This window comes from Phoca vitulina, unplaced genomic scaffold, assembly GCF_004348235.1.
Source record: "Phoca vitulina isolate PV1807 unplaced genomic scaffold, GSC_HSeal_1.0 scaffold72, whole genome shotgun sequence".
Taxonomy (NCBI): Eukaryota; Metazoa; Chordata; class Mammalia; order Carnivora; family Phocidae; genus Phoca; species Phoca vitulina.
The window spans coordinates 188,253-197,604 of NW_022589775.1; positions in this window are offsets into that span (position 1 = coordinate 188,253).

Sequence of the window (9,352 nt, forward strand, 5' to 3'; positions counted from 1 at the left end):
TTTATAAAAAGGAACTGCATTTGAAATCACTTTGACATTTGAGCTAATTTAAACATTGTCATGTTATGGTTGGTTTAAAATAGGACTAAATAATCATGAAATAAAAATTATAACACTAATGGAATCAAATAAATATAATCTGCTTTACAAATGAATCCCTGTGGATTCTATTAGTTAAAAGCAAATGGAAATTTTATTATTTAAAAGGTTTTTCTTCTAATGTCAGTGAAATGAAGGCCAACTTGTATAAGATTATACATAAATTACTCTAAGGAGTCATCCTTTTTATATGTGGATCATGGAAAAAGCATTCCCATCTTTTCATGCTAGTTATATTTTTGATTAATACTGTTTTCTATAACTAAATGACTTTTATTTTATTGTTTTTCAATATAGCACCTCATTGCAATTGTTTATTTAAATAACCTTTATATATAGGAAACCAAACCAAACAAACAAAATGATAGGGCTATGTACCATGCATTAAAAAAAATTATTTTGCCCGGGGGCACCTGGGTGGCTCAGTGGGTTAAGCATCCGATTCTTGGTTTCCATTAGGGTCATGATCCCAGGGTGGTGAGATTCAGCCATGCCTTGGACTTCATGCTGGGCATGTAGTCTGCTTGAAATTCTTTCGCCCTTTATCTCCCTCCCCCAACTTGCACTCTCTGTCTCTTTCTAAAATAAATAAATAAATAAAATCTTTTTTTTTTTTTTTTTTTAAGTATTTTGTTGTGGTGCCTGGGTGGTTCAGTCAGTTAAGTGTCCCATTCTTGAGCTCAGCTCAGGTCTTGATCTCAGATTCATGAGTTCAAGCCCTGCATTGGGCTCCACGCTGGGCATGGCTCCTACTTAAAAAAAAAATTATTTTGTCTGGATTAAGCCAAGATATTCAGTAGTGGTTTTCCATCAAGATACTGAAGATATAAAAAATAAATAAATAAGTTACTACTTATAGTCCTCACCTAATTCCAACATAAACTGACAAGCAAGAATGGTTAAAGTTAAACCCTCAGACTGATTATGGGGGGACAGATTAGTAATAGTGTTTGCTTAGTTGCTTGAATGAAGAGTATTGTTTTAGTAAACAATAATCAACAAAAAACAAAGGTATTTGCGTATAGAGAAAACATTCTGCTGTATCTCCTTTCTTCTTGAGATCTAATGTGGTTAATCCTCTCAAATCTGAGCTGTCAGATAAGTTTGACATATTCAAGACCAAGCATTCTGCAATCCACTGAAGATCACTTTCTTGCATTTTGTAAGTAACTGCTAATTCACTGATTGAAATTAATAAAAATTGGCAGATGATGGAAGTAATGCAAAATTTCTTCTTAATAAAAAGTACTTTGCAAATACTAGATTGCTTGTATTTGATATTTAATTTTCTTACATCTCTAATTGTGCTTTTGGTTTTGAGACTTTTAAAAATAGTTAAAAATTAATGAAAAAGAAACAGAATTCTATTACTAGTAATAATTAGAAATCCTTTAAGTTATTAAAAAGATATTGTAGTATATAAAAGTATCGAGAATTTTCAAGTTAATACTGATGAATAACCCTTATGACAATGAATTGCAGGGCATTTCTTGTCTTTAGTAAGCACAAGTATCATACTTGAAAAAAACAAAAAATGGAAAATGACAAAGATATATTAATGCAATATGATAAAGCCATGGACATTGTTACGAGTATCAAACATGTCATTCTGGCCAAATGCAGATGACATGTTGCCTGGCCAAGTTTTGTGCTTTATTTGAGAATTTATTCCAAGCACTTATCTGGTCCTAATCCAACCTCTATTCCAGTATTGGAACAGCTTGCTTCCCCAAAATTTTTATTCAGGCATTGAGCTCTCTTCTATTCTCATCCATGTCCTAAGCCACTTACTATGGACCAGAACTATCTTCACTTGAAAGTTAAGACCTGATTGAAATCTACAACACATGAAGAAGCACGGGACACAGAGTAATTATCCAAGAGGGAAAGATAGTGCAATGGGGAGTGGTTCATAATCATGAATAACTAAAAAACAAACAAACAAAAAAAATAAGCTCTCAAGAATGACGAAACAATAACAGCAGAATCTTCACTCTACATGAATATTTTTTTTTATTTTATTTTATTTATTTATTTATTTATTTTAAAGGGAACACAAGTAGGGGAAGCGGGAGAGGGAGAAGCAGGCTTCCCGCGGAGCAGGGAGCCCAGTGCGGGGCTCGATCCCAGGACCCTGGGATCATGACCCGAGCCGAAGGCAGACGCTTAACAACTGAGCCACCCAGGTGCTCCTCTACATGAATATTTTAGATCTTTTTCACTAACGGAGATCTTGTAGGCAGCGACTGTCAGTACGCATGCCAATGTTTTCCCCATAATGAAATAATATGAAGAACTTTGGGAAGGAACAAAAGTATAAAAGTCATTCCAAACCATTTTAAATACATATAAAACTTCTTAAGTCCAAAGTCTAAAATTTCAATTTGACAAATGATCTAGTATTATTGATTGAGGAAGCTTATATCAATTCTTGAATAATTATTTTTGGGGGCTACAAAATATTCAGAGGTCATTTTATAATAATGTTGTACAATGTGGCTATATTTTGGATTATGGTTCTCAATCTAAAAATGTTATCAAAATGTTTATGGTTTAGTTACTTAAATCCCTATTAAAGATTCTCTGTAGGTCTCATTTTTAAAAAATTCATTTCATTTTGCTCAGCATAAAGTGAAATAAGTCAATCAGAGAAAGACATGTATCATATGACCTCACTGATATGAGGAATTTTTAATCTCAGGAAACAAACTGAGGGTTGCTGGAGTGGTGGGGGGTGGGAGGGATGGGGTGGCTGGGTGATAGACATTGGGGAGGGTATGTGCTATGGTGAGCACTGTGAATTGTGTAAGACTGTTGGATCACAGACCTGTACCTCTGAAACAAATAATGCAATATAGGTTAAAAAAAAAAAAAAAGAAGAAGAAGAAGATAGCAGGAGGGGAAGAATGAAGGGGGGAGATTGGAGGGGGAGATGAACCATGAGAGACGATGGAGTCTGAAAAACAAACTGAGGGTTCTAGAGGGGAGGGGGGTGGGACGATGGGTTAGCCTGGTGATGGGTATTAAAGAGGGCACGTACTGAATGGAGCACTGGGTGTTATACGCAAACAATGAATCATGGAACACTACATCAAAAACTAATGATGTAATGTATGGTGATTAACATAACAATAAAAAATTTAAAAAATAAAAAATTCATTTCATGTAAGTTTACATGTGATATACTCAATGGAGAAAACTTAAAATGAGTTTTATAATTTTTAAGTTATCAATGTCTTCAAAATATTCTCACAGCACATAAAACATTAGAATTCAGAATACCTTATAAAAACAATCAAAATCCATGACTACATTAACTATTTTATTACTGTATTCACCTGTGTGTACCCAAGCATATTAGAACATGTTTTCTTTTAAACTAATCTAAAATGTTACTTTCATAGTCAAGTTTTACAGTATCCACAGTTCATATAACATTCTGTCACTACGCTAAATTAAATGTTTTACTGATTACTAGATTTTTTTTTTTACTCAATTTGAAAATTTACACTCTGTGACCAAAAGAAAAAAAAGTAGTGTAGTATAATGTACTACCTGTTCAGTCATAATTTTGTTCAATTAAAAAAATAATCTGAAATACATTTCTTCTAGGATTTATAGAATAATAGATTATAGGTCAATAATTTTGAAATAACTGATATTGAATTCCAATTGAAGTTATTAAAGCACAATAAAAACTTTCAGCCAGAGGATTGTCTGCATTACCCTCTTCAACTACCAGTAGATAGATGGTAGATGACAGATCATTGTTTTTTTTCTCAAATCCTCAGTTATGTTATGTGGCTAATAGTTCACAGGAGAGTTAATGGTGCTTAGAATCTTATGTATATCAGACATATAATCCCAGTAGCCATAGCTATTATTCCCTTCATCCATGTGCATATGATTAACACTCTGTGCTGTAGGAAGCTCCAAAGAACTGCATGAGAACAGGGCACACATTAGCCCCTGTATTCCTAGCAACCACCCAGTATGTAGAAATGGAAATCACTTAATCAATTTATAAGTAGATGAATAAATAAATGGATGATTACGGATCTGGTTAGTGCCATTAGTTTCATGAAGTTCACCTCTGTAATGGTCCATAGCAATAGACTTACTGTTATAGTAAATTTTAAATTCAGACAACAATTAATAAAAATTACCTTCTCAGTTATATTGATTAAACACAAGCAATTATTATATTACTTTGTAAACATTCCTAGAGAGTAAATTTCCAATTCAGATTCAAACAATAAATGTTACTCTGTTAGTTATATTGATGAAACACAATTATAAAATCACTCTAAGAAAAGTGTCATAAAATGTTACTTACCACATTTAACATGTAAATTTCTTCTGCTGTTTCTAGGAAGGCCAAGTAATGCATGTCTGATACTGCATGCATAAAGCAATTAATGCTATTTTTTTGAATAGCATATAAAGGCAAATAAAACCTAAGCAATCATAAGAGAAAAAAAAAGATGAAGCCTATTCTATTCAATCACATTAGCAATAGCTATATCTAGAATTTTTACATGATGACAGAATAGAAGTGAGACAGAAATGTGGTCTCCACACAAGAAGTAAGTAAGGAGAATGGAAATAACATATTGATTATGAAAATAAAATCTTTAAAATGATTGATTTACTTCTTCAATTATGAAATATATAGATTTAAGTAAAACATCATCTATCTTCTACAAAGACAAAAGTTAAGCAAAGTAACTTTTTATTTCTCAAGTTAACCATTCCACTACTGTTCAGTGCTTTATATCTCCCAGGTGTTCATGATAATCCAAAAGAACTGGTAACTTTCCCATAGCCAGTAGGGCAGAATTAACAAAAATCATTCAAAAAATTTTTTTTCTCATCCCTCTTACTGCATCATAATATATGCTAGTGGATGCTAAGTTATTTATTAAAAGGTTCATTTTGGTGAAAGGGAATGATATCTGGGAATGTCTTCCAAGGTTTTTAAGTTACTCATATCACACAAAAATTAGAGCATGAAAGTTTAATCTTTGGATAAAGCTGCAATTCTTGGTGTTTTACTCTTATTTCATGTACCAATTGCTTTAAGAATAATCTACTCCAAAATTCAATGGCTTAGCACAACACCATCACATCTTACAATTCTGTGGGTCCAATGGTGATAGCTCATTTCTGCTTTACATGATGTCTGCTGGGCTACAATATTAAATACGACAATTCTCATGTGTCTATTATCATATCTACGGTAGCTGGAATGCCAGGGGCCAGGGTGGTAGGTGGAATGTTTTGATTTAGGCCATATGTTTGGAACCTTTCACATTATCTGTTCAGTTCTTCTCCAGGTGGTCTCTCCATGTGGCCGTTTGGGTTTCTTACAGCATGGCAACTGGATTCCACAAGGAAGGAAGTGGAGCTTGCTCTACTCCCACAATACCTGAGCTCAGAATTCCCAAATTATCACTTCTGGTGCATTTTACTGGCCAAAGCCAACCACGAGAATGGTCAATACTCAACAGGAGAAAAAATAAGCTTTATCTCTTAAAATGAGGGACAAAGTGTTTACACAGCAGAGAAAAAGTGGTATTGGGCAAATTCTTAGAGGATTAATTTGCAAAACCAAAATGAATTTTCCATCTACTCTTCACTTGTTTTCATTATGTGGAAATCTGAAAGTTATTTGGCTTAATGTCATTAATATTTCGTACCTAACTTGTGTTGCACAAGTTTTATTAAATTTTGAGAATTTGGCATAGAGGAGAACATTTTTAAATAAAAATTTTAATACTTTGTGTATATGTATAAGACTATGGCTGGTTCTGATTATTACTTTAAAATTTTTAAATCATTTTTGAATAAAGTTTAACTGTTATGAATGTTAGCAATTTAATTTAGAAAAAATCCACAAAATGAAAAGCAAAATTTTAAAAATTAAGAACATCTTAATTGCTTCAGTAGGTCAGTAGCAATTAAATTTACCTTTTTTGCATGTCTACTCAATATTCACTTTTCCTTATATTTTTATGGTGCTCTTTAAAAAATATTGCTCTTTATAGTCTTATAAGCATACAAAAACATCCATATAGAGGTCTTTTGTTCTTCAAACATTTTCGTTCATGATGAAATCACTTTGCTTGGCTCTAATTAAGTCAATGAACCATAAACCCTAGGACAACTGACCAACTAAAGATTTCTTGCTGCTGTATTCAGTAGAAGTAGTTCCTAGGGTTTTGTGTTTAATTCACTCCATTTTACTAGTCATAAAGCATGAAAACACCAGTTTTATCCAATATTTTTCTTGGCACATGGACTGAGTAAGTTTCTAACAAATGAGACTTGTGGTTGAGAGACATATCTGTGCTATGAATATTCTTTTCTTACATAAACATAATTTTATAAAATCGCCAATAAGTTTTTATTTTTGGACAAATACATGTACGTACTCATTGTGCACAATACCAATGCTCTTAAATCTTCATATCTCTTGAAATAAAATGAATGACAAAGGGAATATTAGCAAATTCTTTTGTCTGTTGCAAAATAAAAGCATTTTTAGGTGAATTTTTGAAGTAATGGTCAAAGAATACTTAATTCTTGTGAGTAAAATGATTCCTGTCATCATGTAAGCTTTCACAAATATAAACCCTTAGCTCAGGCCTTTTGAATAAGTTGGTTTCTCCACTATCATTCTTGACTTTTGTCTCCTTTTATGCCCAGCATTTCTAGACCCTGAGTGAATAGCTTCCTTTCCACAATCTTCAATATTAAAATCTTTTGAAGTATGATAAAGTAAGGAAGGGCAGCCTACTACATAAAGTTGACCAATATGACAAGCACTATAGTATCAGTAGATGACCATGGATGAAAATCAGAGGGACAGTAAACTTGGCAGCAGAAAAAAACAAAAAGTTTACTAATCTATAATTGAAATTTCACATTTCCTAAAGGAAAGTAGGCAAAAAATTATACAAGTGTTAAATAGAAATCACGTTTTCACCAATAGAAATCACATGTTTTCATATAAACTTATAGTTGCTGTTATTGCAGATATCTCAAAGTAGTAAACTAACCACCACTTTGATATTATGGTAGGTTTTAGAAATGCTATTTCTTATTATTTAATATGTTTATGAAGAACTACATATATTGATATATTATGTATTAAATATTGGTAAAACATTTCCTGGAAATGTATTTTATTTCATGAATTTATAAGTCTGCTAAGAAAAAGTGCACAAACCAAAAATGATTAAGAATCCTTGTGATTCTCAGCATAGTATGATTGTTAATATTTATCAATTCCCTCCTCCATCCATTTTAGATTTTTCTCTTTAGCTAGAACAAATACCTTTCCTGATGGGATTACCTGGATTTTTATTTTTGAGTTGCTTTGCCCTTGACAGAACCTGTTTGGTAAAATTGCCCTTTAAATATAATTTAACATGAAAATACGTCCTCTTTACAATCTAGAAGCAAAATGTATGAGATTTATTTACAAAATATGTCCTGACACTGGACTGTTCTATCCATCTTGTATTTTCCAATATGGTATATTACCTAGTAACTATTTTAATTGTTGCAGCATCTATTGTGAATTTTTATTAAAACTATGTCATACTAGGCATTAAGATTTTGTATATTATCCCTGCTTCTCAACATCTTCAATGTTATTACGTTAGTCCAAGACACTATCATCTCTTACCTACTTATTGCAATGGGGGAAAGCCATGCTGATCTTTCTGCTCCCACCTCTTCCAGTTTATATACTACCCTGAACTTAGAGATTCCTTAATCCACATGACTTAAGTCATGTCGCTCTTTTTCTGAGAACACTCAAATGTATACCCATTTCATTCACATCTAATAACCAACATCCTCACAGTGACCAGGAATGTTTCACATAACCTCACTTTATGACTTCTGGGTAGGCACAACTGGGTTTTCTGCCTATGATCTCACAAGTGTGAAATCAAAATGTTGGCCAGGCTGAGTTCTAATCTGGAGGTTTTAGGAAGAATTTGCTCCCAAGCCCATTCAGGTAATCGGCATAACTTAGTTCCTGTGGTTATAGGGCCGAGGTTCCCATTTCTTTGTTGGCTGTCTGAGGGAAACCATTACCATCACCTAGAGGCCTCCTGGATTCTTGACATATGACACCCCTCATCTTCAAGTCAGTGCTGTGACATCAAATTCTCCTCATACTTAGAATGGCTTTTACTTCCTTATCTTCTGGTAGAAATTACAAACACAACAACCAAAAAAAAAAAAAAAAAAAGAAAAGCCCACGACTATATTTGGAAAGAACAGACTAAATTAGGCCCACTCAGTTTTCTTTTCGAGAGTTTACTAATCAAAGTCAACAGACTAGTAACTTTTTTTACATTTTTAAAATCTCTGCAATGCAACTCAATATAATCATGGGCTGAATATCTAACTATATTCACAACCATATTCACTAGGGGTGGAAATCTTAAGGTAGTCATTTTAGAATTTTCCTTGCCACAGATGGAAAATACTTGGGAAGGAGGATTTCTTTTTTATTATTGCATGAAAATATTGTCACAAACTTAGCTTAAAACACTCATTTATTATGTCACAGTGTCTAAGGGTCAGGAGTCCAGCATGGTTTACCTAGGTCTTTTGTAAGGCTGCAATCAACATGTCCACCATGACTGTATTATAAATCTGGAAACTTGACTAAAGAAGACTCTGCTTCAAGTTCATGTCATTATGGATAGAATTCAATGTCTTATGGTTACAACAATAATGCCCTATTTTCTTGCTGTCTCTTGGCTGGAGACCACTCTCAGGTCCCAGACAATGTTTTGTATCTTGTGCCCCTAACATACCTGCTTCCTTCAACAAACCAGCAAGGGAGAGTCTCTTCCCATAATGGGCATTACAATCTTAAGTAATGTAATCTTCTACATGTAATCTCTACATTCCATCATTTTGTCTCATTCTATTGATTAGAAGCAAGTCACAGGTCAATCTTCAGGAGAGGAGGATGACACAAAGGAGAAATACTAGGAAGGAGAAAACATGGAGCTGAGGAAGGTGCCACCTTAAAGTTTTCATGACAAAGAATATTGAAAAGCAAAAGTAAAAACAGAGAGGAGGATGTGTGTATATGTATGAAGTCTGTGTGTGAGAGAGAGGTAAGTATGTGTTGGTGTATGTGAGGTAGGGCATGAGGCTATTGGCATTTGAACCACATTGATATGTATATAAATCCCTAGTGCTGCTTTATTTCATGGTCCTT